Source organism: Podarcis cretensis, assembly GCF_951804945.1.
Source record: "Podarcis cretensis genome assembly, chromosome: 14".
Lineage (NCBI taxonomy): Eukaryota > Metazoa > Chordata > Lepidosauria > Squamata > Lacertidae > Podarcis > Podarcis cretensis.
In genome coordinates, this window is record NC_137183.1 from 47,472,348 (window position 1) to 47,494,569 (window position 22,222).

The window sequence follows — 22,222 nt, forward strand, 5'->3', positions numbered from 1 at the left end:
CCCGCTGGTAAGCGGTCCCTATTTATCTACTTGCACCCGGAGGTGCTTTCGAACTGCTAGGTTGGCAGGCGCTGGGACCGAGTAGCGGGAGCGCACCCCGCCGCAGGGATTCGAACCGCCGACCTTTCGATCGGCAAGTCCTAGGCGCTGAGGCTTTAACCCACAGCGCCACCTGTTTAGCTTATACATAAATCTGGCACTGGCTGTGACATGCAAGCTATACATCCTGGCTACCAGCCCCTTAGATATGCCATCCACTGAGTTCAGCAATATTTCAAAGGTGTAAAAGGGTCCTCATAGCCTGTTCATGGAATGAAATCTCCAGCCTACTGCCATTATTCCAAAATGTGTGCCTATGCACTTAAATTAGCATGTGCAAATGTTAAGCAAACTCGTCCTCTTGTTTTGGCAATGCTTTCCCTTTGTGTAGGCAATGCACAAGCCTGGCCACCCTTGGTAGAACTGACTTGGGTGTCATGTTCCACTTGGTGCCCTCAGGGGACAGAGGGAGCCAATCGCTGGAAGCCTCAGCCTCTTACCAAAACACACATTGAGGAGAGCAGAGTTAAAGGTGCAGGGCAGTGCAAGCAAGCCAGGTTCAAGCCCAGGGAATCGGCTGAGGTGCCAAAACCAGTTTCCAGAGGCAAGTTCAACCCCACAGGCAGCCCAGGTAGCAAGTGAACAAGACTAAGTTTGGAAACAATGAGCCAGAAGCTCGTATAATGGTACCTCAGGTTACATACGCTTCAGGTTACAGACTCCAGTAACTCAGAAATAGTGCTTTAGGTTAAGAACTTTGCTTCAGGATGAGAACAGAAATCGTGCTCCGGCGGTGCAGCAGCAGCAGCAGGAGGCCCCATTAGCTAAAGTGGTGCTTCAGGTTAAGAACAGTTTCAGGTTAAGAACGGACCTCTGGAACGAATTAAGTACTTAACCCGAGGTGCCACTGTATTGCTTTCAGGAATGAGAAGACTCAGGAGGGAGACCTTCTATATTCAGGCCTCCTAGACCTCACCTGAACCACAGGTGAAGGAAGTTGCAAGGCTTACTTGCTCACGAGGAATCCTCCTGATGAGGTGTTTGAGGATTTGGGGTCCTTAGACACAGGCTACTTTTGGGCCTGGACCTTTTGGTCTCCTTGACAGACTGCCACACCTGACCTGAAGTCTCCAGGTTTACCTGGCCTCCTCCAGGTGGCAGGCAGAGGGCTTGCCTCTTCAGGTGGGCAAGAGTGCCTTTCATAAAGAGATTAAGAAGTCTACAAGCCTGGCAGAAGCTGGCTGCAAATTATAGCAGAGACACTCTGGGAAGATCTGCCTTCTTCCACTTCCCTCTCCCAATTAACCTCCGTCTCCAGGGCCTCCCCTCACAACATCACCAGGGGCCTCCCCTCCATGACATCACCAGATGTCTTGCTTCTAGGTCTCAGGTGTGGGCGCTGAAAACCTCAGGGTCTGGGGTGCTTCTGGCTTGGCAAGCCAATCTGGAATTAAGGGGCTTTGGGCTAGCATAGCCTACCTTACAGTTTTGTCATGAGAGTAAATGAGAAAAGGTGGAGGATCCTTATAAATGCCCCCTGGTTTCCTTGGAGTGAGAGTGGGATAAAAATGCAGCCAACCTATGAAGACTTATGTATGATGGGGATGTGCTGGGTTTTTCCGGTTGATATCAGCCTCTTCCCCTTAAATCAGGGGTAGGCAACCTGAGGCCCGTGGGCTGGATGCGGCCCAATCGCCTTCTAAATCTGGCCCGTGGACAGTCCAGGAATCAGTGTGATTTTACATGAGTAGAATGTGTCCTTTTACAGTGGTACCTCAGGTTACATACGCTTTAGGTTACATACGCTTCAGACTCGGCTAACCCAGAAATAGTACCTCGGGTTAAGAACTTTGCTTCAGGAGGAGAACAGAAATCGTGCTCCGGCGGCGCAGCGGCAGCAGGAGGCCCCATTAGCTAAAGTGGTACCTCAGGTTAAGAACAGTTTCAGGTTAAGAACGGACCTCTGGAACGAATTAAGTACTTAACCCAAGGTACCACTGTATTTAAAATGCATCTCTGGGTTATTTGTGGGGCCTGCCTGGTGTTTTTACATGAGTCGAATGTGTGCTTTTATTTAAAATGCATCTCTGGGTTATTTGTGGGGCATAGGAATTCATTCATATTTTTTTTTCAAAATATAGTCCACCACATGGTCTAAGGGACAGTGGACCGGCCCACGGCTGAAAAAGGTTGCTGACCCCTGCCTTAAATGCTTTTACATTTCAGTAGCAGCTGGCTTTGGCGCTGCTTGGCTGATTGATTTTATGTCTCCCCTTCAGCTATAGCGCCTGGTTGGGAGCCAGAAAACATGTCCCTCTCAAAGCACAAACCTCTCACTGTTCTTGAGCAAAGACGCCTTGGACAGAGCATGGATGTCCCTCAACTATAATTCACTTAGTTTGAGCTCCTTCCAGCCAGCAAGTCAGCAGTTTGCAGCTAAGCTGACTTCTTAAGTTGGCAAAATCGGCAGTTTGTTCTGAAGAGATGCTGCTACTCCCTACTGCCTGTGTGATGACATTTATTAAGATAAATGTAACCCGAGGTACCACTGTAGATGCTTTTGACTGTTTCTACTGATACAGTGGTACCTCGGGTTACGTACGCTTCAGGTTACAGACGCTTCAGGTTACAGACTCCGCTAACCCAGAAATAGTACCTCGGGTTAAGAACTTTGCTTCAGGATGAGAACGGAAATCGCGCACCAGTGGCACAGCGGCAGCAGGAGGCCCCATTAGCTAAAGTGGTACCTCAGGTTAAGAACAGTTTCAGGTTCAGAACGGACCTCTGGAACGAATTAACTTCTTAACCACTGCACAGTGGTACCTCGGAACTCAAACGGCTCCATTCTCGAACATTTCGGCTCCCGAATGCCAAAAACCTGGCAGTAAGTGCTCCGGTTTTGGAACATTCCTCGGAAATCAAACATCCCACACGGCTTCCGCTGTACAGAAACCTAGCTGTTGGCCAATTGGAAGCCGCTCCTCGGAACTCGAACATTTTGGAAGTCGAACGGTCTTCCGGAACAGATTACGTTCGAGTTCCGAGATAATACCTGTAATGTTATTGCTTTATTCCCGTTGCAAATCACCTTGAGGGTTTTCCCTTGAATAATCGAGCGATATACACATATTTATGAAAGGAAATAAAGAGAAACAAAATGGAATGTCATCGCAGCACGTGCATTGTGAGGTACAAGTCCCTGCCCTGAGCACATTACAGTCTAGAAAAACAGGTTTGGATGCTAGAGTAGAGAGATTCCTGCATTTCAGGGGGTTGGTCTAGATGACCATTGGGATCCATTCCAGCTCTACACTTCCATGAATCTATGATAGGTGCAGGTTAAACAGGAGACCAAAGATAGGATAATAAAGGCACAGGGCACAGATTCTCAAACCCCTTGACTTCACAGACCCCTTGATGAACAAATAAAGTCATTGTCGACCCCAAAGCCTTATCAATATAAACAAAATAAAGTATGTGTTTTAAAAACTAATATACAAGAAGGACATCAGAATTATTCTTTTTGTACTGTAAAAAAGAATGGGTTAAAAGGTGAAACTCTGGGTTGCTTTGGACCAGTCCCTGCCTCTCAGCTGAGTCTACCTCAAAGGGTTGTTTTTGTGGGGATTAAATGAGGAGGGGGAGAATCACAGCTTGAACTTATTGGAGGTGGGGGTAGAAATGCAATAAATAAGTATGAAATAGTACTACCAGTTGCCAGCAGCCATCAAAAACCATTGAGGAAAAAGCTTTAGTCATCAGTGTCCATTAAGAAAATAACTGTTAATTATCCACCAGCCTTTCAACAGACACCACACATGTTTCCAACTTGCATGCAAGAGATTCTTGGCTTTAGCTTTTTTTAAAAAAGAAAGATTTCACTGAATGACATCCAATTTTAAGTGATCTCAGTAGCTTGGGAGGTGGAACAGGTTTGTTGCGTGTGTGAAATTCAAAAATTAAAGTAATTTAGGGTGGGGTGGGGTTTTTTTGCTGTATTTTGTTGTATTTTAAAAATGTAGTTTGAAGCCAACACCTTTTTTATTTTTTTAAAAAAACGTGATTAAGTACAATTTGAGGGAGGACGGCAGAGAAGACACTTTTAATTCAGCTCAGCAAAATGCAGAATGTCCCCTGGTTTTTAAGAAAAAGCTCAGCCAAGTTGCAGCTTAGAAAAACCTTACGGAGAATGAAAATTCTAAAACTTCAGAGACGGGGCAAAGCAGCACAACTCTTGGAAGGAACACCATATTTGCAGCCATAAATTCACAAGGCAAGGGAGAACATCTGGAAGACAGTTTATTCCAATGATGGGGCAGGAAATAAACAAATGCCCCTCTCCCAGTTTCCCCAGTTATGGGAACGTACCCTAAACATTTGGGAGTGGTGGTCGGTGGTGGGTGAAATTTGCAGATCTGGGGCTTTCCTGTTTAAATCTCTTTCTCCCGCCGCTCTGCAGAGAGTGAAGAGAGAGATTGATTGGCACATTTGAAAAAAAATTCTTTTCTTCCCCTCTCCCCCTTTTCCACACCCAGCTCGGATTCTGACATCACCAATTGCTCCAGAAGGAGGCGGCGGCCAAGGGCAGCCCTTCGAAACAAGCTGCGCTTTCCGCCGCCTCGGCCAGCCCTGTGAACAAGAACCTAGCCAGCCCTCAGTGGCTAACAACCTCAGCCGGTGAGTAGCCCCCAAAAAACTTGGAGAGAGTGGGAGGCTGGGACGGGGGGGGGAGGGGAGGGGAGGGGGGAAGGAAGAGATTTTTAGGGAAATTACGGATCCTTCTTTGAATGCAAAAAGAATAAGGTTGGGAGCCGGATGTGAGAAGGAAGGGAAGGGATGCAGAAAAGCGAAATAGGATCTCGGTGGGAATTAGAGAGGAACTTTGCGAACAAAGGAGGAGGGAAAGGAAGGCGCGGAGAGCGATTTTAAACAACTTCAGCCAGAGCAATTCTCCCTCTTCCGCGCCGCCCTCTTAAGTGCCCTCTTTCTGCAGCTGTTTTTTTGGGGGGGACGTCTTAAAACCCTGCTTTTCCCCTTGCAATTTTGTTTGCACTGCGCTTATTTCAGATGCAAGGGCAGGCAGGGGAGATCAAGGAGTGTTTGTGTGGATCAGTCTAAAATGCAAAGTATATATTTCCCCCCCCCCATCTGAGAGAGAAGCAGCAAGCTTGGATTTTACAGAGCGGGGGGTTTAAATCCGTTTCTTCTCTTTAAAAAAAAAAACACACAAAGTTAGCACCGTCGGGCTGTTCCAGGTTGTATGAAAGTACTGTAGATCTTTCTCTCGTGTGTGTGTGTGTGTGTGTGTGTGTGTGTGTGTGTGTGTGTGTTTTAAAAGTTGTTTCTTGGCATGTTTTCCTGGGATTGAGCCCCCACACGGGTGGCCGGCATTTCTTGTGGGTTGACGACTGTCTCCCCTCTAGTGGGGCGAAAGGGGATTACTCTTGGATTCAGCCAAGCTTTTTCACCACATGTCGGTTTGCGCTTTGTGGTTGCGTCTTGGCTCCCTTTGCAGCTTCAACCTGCACGCGCGCGCGCGCAGCACCCATCGTGGCCAGCTAAGTGTAAATTCTGGTTCGTGGCTTTATTATTACCCACACGAGGGTCGTCATAGCTGAGCAAGAGGCAGCTGGTGGATGGCTTGCAAAAAGTCCCAGGTTCAGTTCCTGACATCTCCAGTTTAGGAAGGATCAAGGGACAAGAGGGAGCGGCCTTAGAGTCGGGGCATCCCATTATCCCCTGCACGGACCGGCAGCAGCTTTGCAGGGTTTAGGGCAAGGGAGTATTTTTCCAGCTCCACCTGGCAGCGCCAGGTGTCGATCCTTGGACTTATTTGCATGCAAAGCAGATGCTGTACTACTTTCCCCCGGAATCGAATCTCCTATATGCAAAGCAGTAGCTGAACAAAGTAATAGATTTGTAGATCGTCCCAGCTGCTGTGAGTCTCCCAGGACTGACACCCCAAGTGGCTGGAATATATGGGTGCAAAAGTCTGTGGCAAAGCGGAAGGGTGGGCTGGCTGCTGCCCTACCAAAAGAGAAATCGTTTGCCTATTGAGTCCACCAATTCCATCTCTAATGGGGATCTGTTTCAGGAGGGTGCAAAATGTAATGCATAGATCTATCCACATTCAGGTTATAAAACAAACCGACCACAGTTCCCATGCACGCCCAGCACACATTCAGAGCACATGATTTCCCTCCCCCCCCCCCATTGAAGAATCTTGGGAACTTTAGGTTGCCCCCTCACCGAGCTATAGCTCCCAGCACCCCTGCCAAACGGTAGTTCTTATGATCCCTTGGAGGAAATCAAGTGCTTTAAATGTGCATTGAGTTTATTGTGTGGATCTGCCCTGTTGCTTCATATCTGGAAATTTGTGAATGCACTTAAGAGAAAAGAAAAAAGAACCCCCTTATGAACATATGAAACCAATGTAACATTTTGGCCAGCCTCACAGAACCATATTTTGTATGCTAACGTTAACAAGAATTTCATGTTCCCCATCTGCTTGGAACTGGTCTTAAGGACAGCTTAAAAGGCAATCCTTTTTATTTACTAGACATCTAAAGGTCTCCAAGTGACTTACAAACAATTTTAAAGCCTACTCACAAATACATTTTACCACTGACACCATTCATTTAAAAAACTGCATCTCCATGTATGTGGATTAGACATGCTGTCTGCTCACCCACCCAAAGGGGATGGAGTGGGCTGGAGACTGAATCAATAAGAAATCCTTGTTGGCACAGATTTCTTTGAAAAGAAGCTTTTGTGGTGCCCTCGAGATGCTTGCTGAACCATCCCTGTGACTGGTTCTGCGGATGCAAATCCTGCAAAACTCAGGAAACAAAACTCAAGAGACTATCCGTGTCAAAATGGTTGGCATGAATCAGGCCACAAATGGGCACTGGTGCATATTTAGAAGTTTTGGTTGTTGTTGTACCTGCGGCTCGAAGAGGAATTTTAGAGGCGCTTGATTTCAAGAGCACTTAGCTCATTTCACAACTCGTTTAGCATTTGGAGCATGTTGAATAAGGAGCATTAAAAGCAGTCTCATACCAAATCAAAGAGTCATGGCTTCCCCCAAAGAATTCTGGGAGATGTAGTTTAAGGGTGCTGAGAGATCTTGGGAGATTGCCTAGTCCCCCCATAGAGCTACGATTCCCTGGGAAGAGGGATTGGCTGTTAAACCACTCTGGGAATTGTAGCACTGGGAGGGGAATAGGGAATCTCCTAACAAGTTTAAGCGCCCTTAACATACTACAGCTCCCAGGATTCTTTGGAGAAAGCTGTGACTATTTAAAGTGGAGTCGTCGTGCTTTAAATATGTGAATGGGGCCAGAATCTGGAATGCAGAACTACCAATCAGAATGAATCTGGAATGCCAAACAGCCAATTAGAGGGAATGTGATGAAGTGATGAAATATATTTCTGCACAAATTGAAGTGATGAGTTATATATATTTCTGCACAAATTGACAGGGAGAGGCATTTATTTATTTACAATAATAATATCTATAAGCTGCCAACTCACCGTTGGATGATAAAATATTGAGCAGATCACTGAATCAGATTCTCAAAAAAACCTAAAAAACTTGGCAAAACAAAAAGGCTTTCCATAGGGGGCAGAATATCAACACTGCAGGTACTTGTCTGATTTTAACAGAAACATTGTTCCAAAATGCTACATATGCTTTATGGTGCTGCTGCTGTGCTTTTAAAATAACACTGTGTTTTGGAATGGAAATGAACAGGTTCAGTGGTTATGTTGAGCAAGTATTGTCCCAGATGCATACAATTTATCAGGGATAACAGCTGGGCCACACTTGAGACTTTACAATCTCAAGTTGTTGAGTGTGTCAAGGGTTGTTGGACTGTGTCAAGGGATGAAATGTGAAGCTTTGGGACTGCGTCGGAATCCCTGCTCCTTAATTCCAAGTGGAAAACCTGCAGCGTGTTTCTCTCTACACACGCTCAGAGGCACTCTTATTTATTATAGCCAACTCCACCTGCTTCTTTAAGGAAAGGGGGTGTGGCCAAGGAGGGGAGGCAGCTGTGCTTAATGGGTGTGGCTAAAGGGGGAGGAGAGTCGGGGCGGGACTATAAGACTGAGAACAAAACACTTTGTATGATAGTACTACCCCTGGCAGTGGAGGGGAGATCAACTGAATTGGAGAACGCTCTGTATACGGCAGTTTTCTGCGATATATGCCGAGTCAGCCACTTGTCCATCTAACTCAGGGTTGTTTACACTGACTGGCAACAGCTCTCCAGGGTTTTAGAGAGGAAGTCTATCTCAGCCCTACCTGGAGAAGTCTGGGGTTGAACTTGAGGCCTTCTGCATGAAAAACAGAAGCCGTAGCACTGAGCTCCCAGCATCCAGCTCTCTCAAAGGAGGGATTTTATCCAGAGAGGGAATGCCATTCAAGCAGAAATCTCTTCTGGCGGAACCGCAGAGTGTGCATTCGAGGGTGGCAGCCGCACAAATATTTGCTATGCGCTGTCTCCGGTGGTTCAGTTCCAAGGGGAAGAAGGTACAGCACCTGTTGGCGAGGCTGGGGTCAGGGGAAGGGCTGTCGCTCAGAGACAGAGCGGCTGCTTCAAATGCAGAAGACCCTGGGTTCAGTCCTGATGACCAGGAATCATCTTCTTTGGCGATCCCTCTTAGCCAAGTAAGATTGTCTTCTGTGGAGGTCAATTCTGGATCCACACATCCTTCCACAGTGGGGACATTGATTTCCGGGCAGGAGTTGATCATGGTGAGGGTTTGCCAAATGTGACCTCCTGTTAGCACATTTCTCCCTTTCGTCCTGAGTTTGAGCATCTTAAAAGCCCATGACACCTTTGGTAAAGGCTGTTCTCCAATTGTAGCGCTCGCAGGCCAATTCCAAGCCTGAAATCCTGGAGAGCCTCTGCCAGTCCGTGTAGACAATATGGAGCTAGATGGATGAAGGGTTTGACCTAGCGGAAGGCAGTATCCTATTGGACAAGTCTCTGCCCTGAGGAACTTGCAATTGTTTCGACAGCTATGGCCATTCGGGGGCGGGGATCTAGACACGTATAAAAAAAAAACGCTATGAAAATGCTGTTTTAAAGAAACGTTTTGAAAAACATATTGATTTGCTCTAAGCTCACCATTGCCATCTAGTGTCACATTTGTATAGTGCAGTTAAAATGTTATATTTGTGAAGGCCTGGCTATAGTAAAGGGACCCTTGACCGTTAGGTCCAGTTGCGGATGACTCTGGGGTTGCGGCGCTCATCTCGCTTTTCTGGCCAGCATGACTAAGCTGCTTCTGGTGAACCAGAGCAGCGCACAGAAACGCTGTTTACCTTCCCGCCGGAGCGGTACCTATTTATCTACTTGCACTTTGACGTGCTTTCGAACTGCTAGGTTGGCAGGAGCAGGGACTGAGCAACAGGAGCTCACCCCATTGTGGAGATTCGAACCACCAACCTTCTGATCGACAAGCCCTAGGCTCAGTGGTTTTGACCACATGCATTAATTACTCATGACCAAATTACTGCAATGCACCCTTTGTGGGGCTTCCTTCCTTCATGCTTAACCCAGAAGTTGCAGTTCGTGCAGAATGCTGCAGCACGATTGCTGACACGGGGGAGGCCTTGTCAGCATGGAAACCTGCACTCAGAGCTCTGCACTGGCTGCCAAATTGCTGCAAGGCTGATTTCAAGGTGTTACTCTTAGCATGTAAATCCGGCAACAATTAAAAACCATTTTTACCTGCACAGTCGCTTTACCTCACTGGTCTGCTTCGATCTATAGAACTGGCATGAGTAGAGGTGCCACATAATACCTGTTCTGATTTTTTTTTTAAAAAAATGTTCCCATTAAAGATTTTCCCAGGTTACAAAAGTACAGACATCTTTATGTCGGCGCAACCTGTTCTGCATTGATTTTTTAGTGCCTAGAGTAATATACCCTCTACAAAGGAAAGCTACAAGGTTTGGGGGCCCTTTAATTCTGACCCACCCCAAAAGCAAATAAGAGGGGTGGTGGTAGAGGGATGGGACAGAGGTTTGTAAAAGATGGAGAATGCTTTTGCCCTCTCCGTCATAAAACTAGAGTGCAGAGTATCCCTGGGAAACTTGATTGACAAGAAAAGATCAGGACAAAGGGAAACCCTTCTTTCCACAACACAGCATTAAGCTGCAGAAGTCACTGCCTCTGCATGTGATGATAGGTGGCTTTAAATGGGGATTATCTCAAAAGACATGGCACAAAAGGAAAATAGATTGGGAGGGAGGAGGAAATCGGCAAACCTGGGTGCAGGCCTTTAAGCTAGAGCAGCTGTTCTCTTGACCAGCTGGGATGGAAAGAGTTCAAGGAGAGGAGGAGCCAAAAGTTACAGAAACATAGAATTGTAGATCTGGAAGGAATCATCTAGACCAGTGTTTCCCAACCTTGTGCCTCCAGCTGTTTTTGAACTACAACTCCCATCATCCCTGATTAGCAAGACCAGTGGCAAGGGATGATGGGAATTGTAGTCCAAAAACAGCTGGAGGCACAAGGTTGGGAAACACTGATCTAGACCAGTGTTTCCCAACCTTGGGTCTCCAACTGTTTTTGGACTACAACTCCCATCATCCCTTGCTAGCAAGACCAATGGCCAGGGATGATGGAAATTGTAGTCCAATAGCAGCTGGAGACCCAAGGTTGGAAAACACCGATCTAGACCAACCCGCTCCAGTTTCTGGTCTCACCACTGGCCAAGTGCCCCAACACTGAGGCAGTGGGTGACTGATGCTCGGCTACATGGACCTGTGGTTTGATCCAGCACTGATCTTCTTAGGTTTTGTTCCCATGGGGTTTCCTTGTCATTAGTGAGCAGGGAAGGAAATGCACCCCCCCCACACACAAACACCATGTTTTCTGGGGCTCAGCATAGTGATGAGCGAATCAATCAGTGTTTGTCCTCTCAGTTCCTCATTTTTCCAATCTTAGATCCAGTCCTCCACATTTCCAAATGGGTTCTTCTTTTAACGCCAGCCGGAAAATTAACCAGCATTTTCACTGCTAATTTCCCACAACATACATTTTTGCATTCGGTCTTGCCTAATAGATGCACCTTTTGCAAATTTTTGGAAATAGCCCTCCTGTAATGCAGTTGTGCACAGTGGTACCTTGGTTCTCAAATGCCTTGGTACTCAAGCAACTTGGAACCCAAACACTGCAAACACCGAACTAAGTGTTCCGGTTTGCGAACTTTTTTCAGAAGCTGAACGTGCTCTGTTTTGAGTGTTACGCTTCCTATTTGAGTGTTATGCTGAGGTCTGTCTGTTTTTGCTATTTATTTTGCATTTTTGTTTTTGCGGCTTTGTTTTGTTTTTGTGACTGTGTGGAACCCAGTTCAGCTACTGATTGATCGGTTGTGTGACTCCAGTATAATGTTTATTGCTTTCATTTTATGAATCAGTGGTCTTGTTAGATAGTAAAATTCATGTTAAATTGCTGTTTTAGGGGTTGTTTTTAAAAGTCTGGAACAGATGAATCCATTTTGCATTACAGTCATACCTCGGGATACAGATGCGTCAGATTGTGCATTTTCGGGTTGTGCACCATGCTGAACCTGGAAGTACCGGAATGGGTTACTTCCGGGTTTCGGCGCTCGCACATACGCAGAAGCACTGAATTGCACTTTGCGCATGCGCAGAAGCACTGAATAGTGACCTGCGTGTGTGCAGACGCAGCGCTGTGTGTTGTGAATGCTGTGGGTTGCAAACGTGCCTCCCGCACAGGTCACGTTCGCAACCCAAGCGTCCACTTACTATGGGAAAGCGTTCCTTAGTTTTGCAATGGACTTCCGGAACGGATTAAGTTTGAGAACCAAAGTAGCACTGAATATCGTTTCCAACAACCCTGTACCTTAGTATATGCCTTCTTGGACACATCATTAGGGTGCAGAACTGCGCCGCGAATTTTGCAGAAGCGTGAATGTCAAAAGCCAGAATTCGCGAGTTGCTTTGGAAAGTACAAATTAAGTCGGTTTGCCTTTGAATGCAAACTGAATTGAATTTCTACCCACTCCCACCCCCCGGGTCTGTGTGCCCTTTAATCTGCTTTTTTAAAAAGCCCTAAGCATTGCAGGGTCACAAGGTAAAGGTAAAGGTAAAGGTACCCCTGCCCGTACGGGCCAGTCTTGACAGACTCTGGGGTTGTGCGCCCATCTCACTTAAGAGGCCAGGGGCCAGCGCTGTCCGGAGACACTTCCGGGTCATGTGGCCAGCGTGACATTGCTGCTCTGGCGAGCCAGAGCTGCACACGGAAACGCCATTTACCTTCCCGCTGGTAAGCGGTCCCTATTTATCTACTTGCACCCGGAGGTGCTTTCGAACTGCTAGGTTGGCAGGCGCTGGGACCGAGCAGCGGGAGCGCACCCCGCCGCAGGGATTCGAACCACCGACCTTTCGATCGGCAAGCCCTAGGCGCTGAGGCTTTAACCCACAGCGCCACCTGCGTCCCTAAGCATTGCAGGGTCACAAGGGCCAGAGCTAAAACTTTGCGCGAACGCTGATCCCTCTCTGCCCAAACCCCATTTCCTGAAAGTGTCACCTTGGTTGAGCGAAGGGTCTGAGGGCTTGCAAGGCATGGGAAAGTTTTGCTAAGAATCGCACAGCTGTCATCGGCCATGACTTTGCCCTGGCTGGCTGAGGGGTGGAAGTCGGGCACACCCCAAAGTTGAACGGAATATAGTGGCGAGACAGAGAATGCCACTCAAGATCTTGACAGACAGTCGCTTCCCCGCCCGGTTATCCTGCGGATGAACTGCTCCTCTGGCCCCGTCAAGCTCATGAGTCAACCTTCAAAATGGGGTGGGAGTCTCAGGGCCAGCAAGTGAGGAAAGAGCTGTGCTTTGGGAATTAGTGGCAGAAACGCGTCAGACAATGGCGTGGTTGTGTCCGCAGAATATTGTGGTGGCTGATTTAATGTGTTTAATCAGGGGAAAAACCATTGCTGACATTTATTAAGGACTGGGAACCTACTTCCGGACTTGTTGCATGGAAGAAGAAAAACGAGCTCATAATATCTGGGTTTGAAGATGGAAAAATATTGGCTTGTAGAAAATAGAATAGTAGGATGTCCAATTTGAGTGGATACTTTGAATAAGTTACTATATTTAGCTACCAGGCAGAGAACTGGAAGCCTTTCCATATTTTTTATTTTTTATTTTCTTGTTCTCCTCACTCTCTTTTCTTTTGATTTCTTTTTCCTTTCTTTTTGCTCCTGTTTTAGATTAGGTTTTAAAAGCATTTCTTTTATTCTGGTGGTGTTATAAAAAGATACTTGGTGTTGGGTATAAACTTTTGTATATATTTTGATCAGTATCAATAGAAATTAGAACGTTTTTGGGGAAGATAATATTGTGGTAGCTGCTAGATCGGGAACCTCTCTCCCTCTCACACCGATTTTATCTTAAAAATCCCATCGGCATTAGCTCAATGGAGGGGGCCTTTGCAACATCTGCTGCTCTTTTATGGTGGAACAGAATTTGGCAGAACCTGTTGTCCACCAGAGATTTTGGACTACAATTCCCATCAGCCCCTAGTTCAATATGCAGGACAGAAGACTGCAGAGTGATGGAGCTGTGGATGACGGACGTTTAAAGCTGGAAGAAAAGGAGAGTGCCACAGGCCTCTGGAAACGTGGAAGCACAGGAAGTTGTCTTATAGTGAGTCAGATCATCGATCCATCTAGCTCAGTATTGTCTACACACTGTGTCCAGTTCTGGTTGAGGAGATTTCACCCCTCCCATATCCAAGAATCTCCTGACGAGTCTGCTGATTCTCCAGAGAGGAGGAGCAGTGTACTGCTTTCTACTTATTCAGCTCCAGCATCAAGTCAGTCAGTCAGTCAGTGTGTCGGAGAGAGAGAGAGAGACTGAGTGTTAGAGATCGTGTGTAGAGATAAGGTGCTGCTAAGAGCAGCTGCAGACACTCAGTGCAGCATTCACTTATGCTTAGACCTATTTAGCTCTGTATATAGTTTTGTATTATAGTTGTAGTTATAGAATAAAAGAAGATATTCTACAGAGCTGCTCTCCGAGTCGTTTATACACTGCCAGACTCTGCTATACTCTGCTGTGCGACGACTGTATTGTGGAAGTGAATCCGGTGCTCACAACTCTAAGCTGTGAGTCCACAGCACTTTGACCTGTTCCTGTGGAGAAGGTGGTCTCTGGAAGTGCTACCCAGCTCGCCTAGCCCAGTCGGGGTTGAGGTGCATGAGTCCAGTTGGTGACACTGGCTCAAGGGCGATGCTGACACTGGCCACCACAATTTAAGAAGGATGTCGACCAAGCTGAAACATGTGCAGAGGAGGGCAACCAAGATGATGATGATGATAATAAATTTTTATTTATACTCTGCCCTTCCCAGTTCAAAAACTGGGCTCAGGGCGGCTAACAACAAATTTAAAACACTTAATTGTAAAAGCAGCATAAAATACAGTATAAAAACATGAATAACAATAAAATTCAAAATTCAGAAATCAATTTAGGGGAAATAAACATTAGGTAATCCCCAGGGCTAGCTGGCTGAATTGGTCCTACTTGGGCCAGCAAGGAGGCCAGGGGAGAATTAGCTGTGGGGTCTCAGAGCGGGTGATCTTCATAAAAGGGGAAGGGGAGGGAAGAGAAGGGAAATAAAAGATCAGGCTGAATTCAAATTAAAGGCCAGGCGGAATAGCTCTGTCTTACGGGCCCAACGGAAGGAGGTTAAATCCTGAAGGGCCCTAGTCTCCTGGGACAGAGCATTCCACCAGGTCGGAGCCATCACTGAGAAGGCCCTGGCCCTGGTGGAGGATAGTCTGACTTCCTTAGGGCCCAGGACCTCTAAACTATGATTATTCATGGACCTTAAGGTCCTCTGCGGGGCATACCAGGAAAGGCGGTCCCATAAGTACGAGGGCCCTAAGCCACAAAGGGCTTTAAAGGTCAAGACTAGCACCTTAAACCTGACCCTATGCTCCACCGGGAGCCAGTGCAACTGGTAAAGCACTGGGTGAATATGCTCCCATGGCAGAGACTCCATGAGGAGCCTCACTGCAGCATTCTGCACCCGCTGGAGTTTGTGGGACAGTTTCAGGGGTCTGGAAACCAAGCCTTGTGAGGAACAGTTGAGGGAGCTGGGTATGTTTAGCCTGGAAAACAGGAGGCTGGCCATTTTCAAATATCTTAAGGGCTGTCGCGTGGAAGATGGGGCAAACTTGTTTCCTCCTGCTCCAGAGGGGAGGGCCTGAACTAATAGCTTCGAGTTGCAAGAAAGGAGATTCTGGCTACACATCAGGAAGAACTTTCAGGCAGTAAGGGCTGTTGGATGGTGGAACGGTCTCCCTTGGGAGGTTGGTGTAGTGGTTAAGAGCGGTAGCCTCGTAATCTGGGGAACCGGGTTCGCTTCCCCGCTCCTCCACATGCAGCTGCTGGGTGACCTTGCGCTAGTCACACTTCTCTGAAGTCTCTCAGCCCCACTCACCTCACAGAGTGTTTGTTGTGGGGGAGGAAGGGAAAGGAGACTGTTAGCCGCTTTGAGACTCCTTAAAGGGAGTGAAAGGCGGGATATCAAATCCAAACTCCTCCTCCTCCTCTCCTTCTCCTTCTCCTTCTCCTTCTCCTTCTCCTTCTCCTTCTCCTTCTCCTTCTCCTTCTCCTTCTCCTTCCTTGCAAATTTTAAAGCAGAGGTTGGATGGCCATCTGTCATGGAGGCTTTAATTGAAATTCCTGCATTGGACCAAATGAATCTTGGGATCCCTTCCAATTCTACAATCCAATGACTGGCAGTGACGTTTCTGGGATTTTGAACAGGGGTCTCCACCAGCTGCACCTGGAGACTTGGGACTTCCTGTATTGCAAAGCAGATCCTCTTCCACTGTGCTCCAGCCTTTTCCTTAAAATTAAAGGAGGATTCTAGTCCTCATGGTTCTCAGTCAAGGGTTAAACTAAACAAGAGCATAGGGAATCAGCATGCACTGAGACCTTTGCTCCATGTTGCTCAAAATTGTCTACAGGAGACCACATAACCATATTACCTTGGGTAGGCCTACATGAAAGGCCTACCCTCTTGAAAGGCCTACATTGGCTCCCAGTACGTTTCTGAGCACAATTCGAAGTGTTGGTGCTGACCTCCTGCTCCCAAACAAATGGATTCAAGCTGCAAGAAAGGAAATTCTGACTTAACATCAGGAGGAACTTTCTGATCGTAAGAGCTCTTCAACAGTGGAACGGTCTGCCTCAGGAGGTGGTGGCCTCTCATGCCTTGCAAGTTTTAAAGCAGAGGTTGGGTGGCCGTCTGTCATGAATGCTTTAGCTGAGATTCCTGCTTTGCGGGGAGTTGGACTGGTCTACCACTGGGATGTCTCCTTCTAACTACAGTGGTACGTCGGGTTAAGCACTTAATTCATTCTGGAGCTCTGTTCTTAACCTGAAACTGTTCTTAACTTGAAGCACCACTTTAACTAATGGGGCCTCCCACTGCCACTGTGCCGCCGCTGCATGATTTCTGTTCTCATCCTGAAGCAAAGTTCTTAACCCAAGGTAATATTTCTGGGTTAGCAGAGTCTGTAACCTGAAGTGTACGTAACCTGAGGTACCACTGTATTTGATGATTCTAACATCCCCACGCCCATTTGACAAATGGCATGTGACAGGATCAACGCTATCAGCCGAAGGACAGAAGCAACCCTATTCCATGAAGGATAGTTTCCTCGTGCTCCAGGATGATAAGCCTCAAGACTCTCACAAGGATGTTATTAGGACAATTAAGATGGTGGCACCGGACTCATCTCAATGGCTTCTCCCCCACTTGGGCAAAAAGTTGCCAGGGAGAATGGACGGAAACGCCAGCCAAAGGGTCACCCTTTGGGGCACAGACAGCAGCTTGATCGCCACGTCTGGAGCTGTACTTTGTTTTCTAAAAACCACAAAAAAATCACAGTGTTTCGTAAATGTGTCACGCAGGTTATCTCAGTAATCCTTACAAGCCAGTAAAGGAGCTGAGATGCACAGTCTCTCGATTTACAGTTTCGCAGCTTTAAATCTCTCTCTCATATATATATATAATTTTCAACAATTATAAAACATACTTTTATATATCTTATACAATTTTTTTTTTACTTCCGCCAATCACATCTGAAAATTTCCCAATCTTTTCCACTTAATTTACATTTCTTACTTCCGCTATTACTCATAACTAATGTCTCTCTTCTTTATCTTCTTTGCAATATTTCATATATTCCTCCTTACAAAACTTGCTAAACCCCACCGCCAAGCCTCCACCTGATTGGTTGGCTACCTGGGGGCGTGGCATGTCAGCCTGGCCAGCTGGGCAGGGGCTGGAAAGTCCCCCCCCCCCGCCAACGCAGGAAATGGCTCCTGCTCACAACTCCTCCCCTCTGTAAGAAGGAGAGGCTTTCTCTTTCAAGGAAACAAAGGCTGGTGGTGGACAATTTGGTCTTCAGCCTGTCGACAAGCCAATTCCATTTGGATTGTCAAGGGAGATCTTTTTTCCTAGGCTCCCGGCAGTGGCGTAGTGTGGGGGGTGCAGGGGGGGCCAGCCGCACCGGGCGCAACATCTGGGGGTTATGGTTAGGGGGCGCAAATCCATGGGTTAGGGGGCGCAAATTACTTGCCTTGCCCCGGGTGCTGACAACCCACGCTACGCCACTGGCTCCCGGCAGCAGTGTCACTAGCTGCTCTGGCACCTGGTACGGTGCATGCGTCAGCCGGGGCTCCACTTCGTTCTGGGGTGCTGCCAGGAGCTCTGCCCCTTTGCAGCCCCTCCTGCCTGGCTGAGGTTGCAGGGAAAACCGGTACAAGGAGGAGGAAGAGGGGGCAGGAGGTGGAGATCCGTACACAGCCCCTGCTGCAACTTCTCTCCAACTTCTCTCCAACTTCTCTCCTCCAGCAAACCAGACGTGGGGCACCTCAGAGAAAAGCGGGTGGGATGGACGAGGGGAGAGAAGATCAAAGAGACACGGGGGGTGGGGAGCGGCGAAGGAAGCGGGGAGAAATCCAAGAGCGAAGGAAGGAAGACAACTAGGGGGAAGATGGAAGCAACGTGAAGGCGGCCGAGAGGGAGGGATGAAGGGGGATGAAGCCAGAGAAAGAAGAGCCGCCCGTGGGGGTGGGGCGAGCCAAGGCAGGGGCGCAGCATGGAGCCCCTCCTCGGCCTCCCCCTCAGCTGCGGGGCCACTGAGGGAGAGGCGGTGGGCAGGTGCCTAGTGCCAGCTGCTTTACATTACATTTCTGGACTAAACTAAAAAGTTTTGTGAGCCCTTTAAAAAACAACAATTCATATTTTTGTCATTTTGTCACCCTCCCCAACTGATGATACCCGGGATGGACCGCGCACCCCCTTCTTCCACCCCTGGCTCACAGGCATCCTGATCAATTATATGATGTTCATAGTTTTAACGTTTTAAAAAAATTAAAAACCCCCGAAAATATAGGATGGCTTGCCGACCTGGGGTCCTTTGGGGGGGGGGAATGGCAAAATTTAAATTTGATAAATAAATAAAGCTATGTATGCTACGCTGCAAAAACCCGATCTTACCCGCTGAATAGGATCTTATCAGTGGAAAACCCAGAGAGATATTTTGCTAACGCGAGCTTCAGTTCTGCAGGCAAGATTGCATTTTTGCATTAATCAGTATCTTAATCAGTATATATTAACAAAATACAGTGCAAGCAAATGTGTGAATGAACATTCTTTCTCTTACTCTGCACTTAGAGAAACCTGGTGCAGAGTACCGTAGTACAAGGGGCTCTCCCAGATGACTTATTTCTTGAACATTCATCCTGATTTTCTTGCACCTGGTTTATGAAGGAGCTAGATTATAACCTGCCTTTATTATGCATCTGTTCTGATTTGCTTCTGGGACAGTCCGTCCTGGGTTTTTTCCTTTAATGTCTTCCCATTGGTCCTTTGTTCACCCTCTGCTTTTCAATGCATTTCCCTGTCACTTTCCTAGCAGCAAAAATCAGTTTATTTTTGGAAGTGGATTCGTTCCATTAGTGCAGCAGAGCGCTCTAATCTGCTTCAACTGCACAAAACTAATTTCCTGGTATCTGCTGGAATCCCAGGAAAATAGCAACGGTCTGGAAGCATCCCGGGTCTCTCTCAATCCCCATCATGGAAATTCTGCAAGAGCGTGATCTAATCCCTTTAGCTGGTATAACGGTGTAAAAGTTAAGTCCCTGCCTTGGCCTGAGCCCTCAAGTTCTGCCAGTCTGAGGAAGACAGAGTCTTAACCTAAGAACTGCCTTCTTGGACCAGACCAGAGCATCCTGTTTCCGACAAAACTCCAGCCAGATGCCCTTCTCCCCCTGGGAAATTGCAGCACACAATCTGTCAAAACAACCCAGAGAAGGAATGAGATATGGAATGCAAACTGGAAGGATATGTGAAAATATGTCAAAATAGCTTTGACAGGCCTCTTTTGAAACTTTTCAAATAGGTCTTATTCCAAATAGTAATCCCAGCTGTGGCCAGAGAAACCTGGATCTGCTTAAGAAGATTGTATAGGATCAGGATTTATAGGGGAGTAGATGCCATTTATAGGGGAGTAGATGCAATTTAAGCAGATGCCACTCCGCTTAAAAAGCAGAGACATCACCTTGCCAACAAAGGTCCGTATAGTTAAAGCCATGGTTTTCCCAGTAGTGATGTATGGAAGTGAGAGCTGGACCATAAAGAAGGCTGATTGCCGAAGAATGGATGCTTTTGAATTATGGTGCTGGAGGAGACTCTTGAGAGTCCCATGGACTGCAAGAAGATCAAACCTATCCATTCTGAAGGAAATCAGCCCTGAGTGCTCACTGGAAGAACAGATCCTGAAGCTGAGGCTCCAAGACTTTGGCCACCTCATGAGAAGAGAAGACCCTGATGTTGGGAAAGATGGAGGGCACAAGGAGAAGGGGACAACAGAGAATGAGATGGTTGGATAGTGTTCTCGAAGCTACCAGCATGAGTTTGACCAAACTGCAGGAGGCAGTGGAAGACAGGAGTGCCTGGTGTGCTCTGGTCCATGGGGTCACGAAGAGTCAGACACGACTAAACGACTAAACAACAACAACAACAAGATGCCACTCGGGCCTTGATGCAAGCTTGGGGGAAAATCAATATTCGGTCAGTGATGGGCAGTACAAATTTCTGGGATACTTCATTGGTACGACGAATAGACAAAGCTGTTTCAGCTTCTGGGTTTTTCCTCAGACAAAATGCACCTCACCAGATTGCAGGGAAGCAGTCATATTGAGACAGGTGCCATACCGTTCAATTTTTTCAGAACAAAAAAAACGGGGCGCATATCATGCGTCACGATCTCAGTTGGCAAAAAAGCGCTATTTGGGGGCAGGAACTTGTGCAGCTCCCCAAAAAGTGCTTTTGGGGGGGGGGCAAGAGGGTGGTTCAAGAGTGCACAAGATTGCGGTACCCAAAATGGGTTCTGTGAACCTGGATTGCTAATTTGGTTAGAGTGAGGTGCTGATAACGCCAGTGTTGCAGGTTCGATCCCTATAAGGGACAGCTGCAAATCCCTGCATTGCAGAGGGTCGGACTAGAATCGGGGATCAGCAAACTTTTCCAGCAGGGGACCGGTCCACTGTCCCTCAGATCTTGTGGGGGGGCCCAGACTATATGTTGCTATGATTACGACCCTCATTTTTGGCAAAAACCCTTATTGGGACCAACCCCCAACGTTGCCCAAATGTGATTTTTTTTTGGGGGGGAGTGTTCCCTCACACACCCACGCTGCTTCCTTTGCATTTTACGCATTGACAGTTATTTCTCTCATAAGGGGGGGGGGGGGGGCTGAGGTAAGTGCGTCATTCCTGTCAGCCCTGGAGAGCGTGTGCGCATGCGTGGGTGAAGGGAGAAGCCATTGGCCACACTAAGGCCGGCGACGCTCAAGCAAAAACGTTCTTTTCCGCGCATGAGGGAAGACCAGGTGGTGACGGCTATTTACCTTTCCATGGCTCACATCATGTAGCTAACAAGCGACCTCCCCAGCAGAGCACAGAACTGTTTTCGGAGTCCAGCTGCCCAGTCGCTCCCAAGACGCCTTTGAGCCCCTGCTGCCACAACTGCCCTTCCTATGGTCCATGGTGGAAATCCGAACTGTGGCTCCTTTTCCCTCTTCCCCACCCTGGAAGAAAAGATTGCTGCGCGCGACGAACAGAGAAGGGGCTTTTCTCGAACAGCCGCTTGCCTCACTTTTGACACCCAAGCCTGACTGAGTCACAAAAACCATCGCAAGCGCTACGCCGGCTGCCTGGATTCCCAGACCGTCCGCAGGCCATATCTGGAAGGCAGTTGTGCCTGATTTGGCCTGCGGGCCTTAGTTTGCCGACCCATGGAGTAGAATCAGCTTTTCTCAACCTGTGGGTCCTCAGATGTTGTTGAACTACAATTCCCATCACCCCTAGCTAGCAAGGCCAGAGCTGAGGAGTGATGGGAGTTGTAGTCCAACAACATCTGGGGACCCACAGGTTGAGAACTGCTGGGTCCCTTCCAACTCTGTGATTCTGTGCTACTCCAGAGGGTAGAAACCAAACCAATGGATTCAAATGACAAGAAAAATGACTCTGACCAAACATTGGGAAGAACTTTCTGACAGTGAGAGCTGTTGGACAGTGGAAATGGACTCCCTGGGGAGGTGGTGGTTTCTCCGTCGTTGGAGGTTTTTAAGCAAAGTTTGGCTATCATGTATGATCTAGTTGAGATTCCTGCACTGCAGGGGGTTGGACTAGATGGTCTTTGGGGTTCCTTTCAACCCTACAATTCTATGGTTCTACAGGACCAACTTTTCACCATTTCTATTTTCCTAGGAATTTGGCCAGCATCCATGGCTGGTTGTGTGGGGTCTATATATCTTTGTCTCATTTTTATTCCTGGGTTTCATTCCTGTTGCTTCAGGATTTTTCTGTTGTGGGAAAGGCTTTGTAAATGCAGTAAACCTTGACCTAACCCTAAGCACCCAGCTGAGGGCACGTATTCCCTTTTTCTAAGGGAGACATTTGAGCAGGAGGAACAAGGCCTGTGTCTTATTTTGGGATTGGCAAATGGATGAGATGATACTGAGTCTCCCACCTTGGACAGTGTCAGAGCCAGTGTGGTGTAGTGATTAAGAGCAGTGGACTCGTAATCTGGTGAACCGGGTTCGCTTCCCCGCTC

The 22,222-nt window shown here is 47.5% G+C and overlaps 1 protein-coding gene across 1 annotated transcript in view; it reads left to right on the forward strand.

The window, feature by feature from the left end:
• Positions 1-4,571: 4,571 nt before the first annotated feature.
• The window catches only part of EMP2 (epithelial membrane protein 2), a 32,345-nt gene continuing 14,694 nt past the window's right edge, over positions 4,572-22,222 (forward strand). Inside the window, exon 1 of the mRNA XM_079954079.1 lies at positions 4,572-4,716. The gene's annotated coding sequence lies outside the window, so the exon portion shown is untranslated. The remainder of the gene's footprint in view (positions 4,717-22,222) is intronic.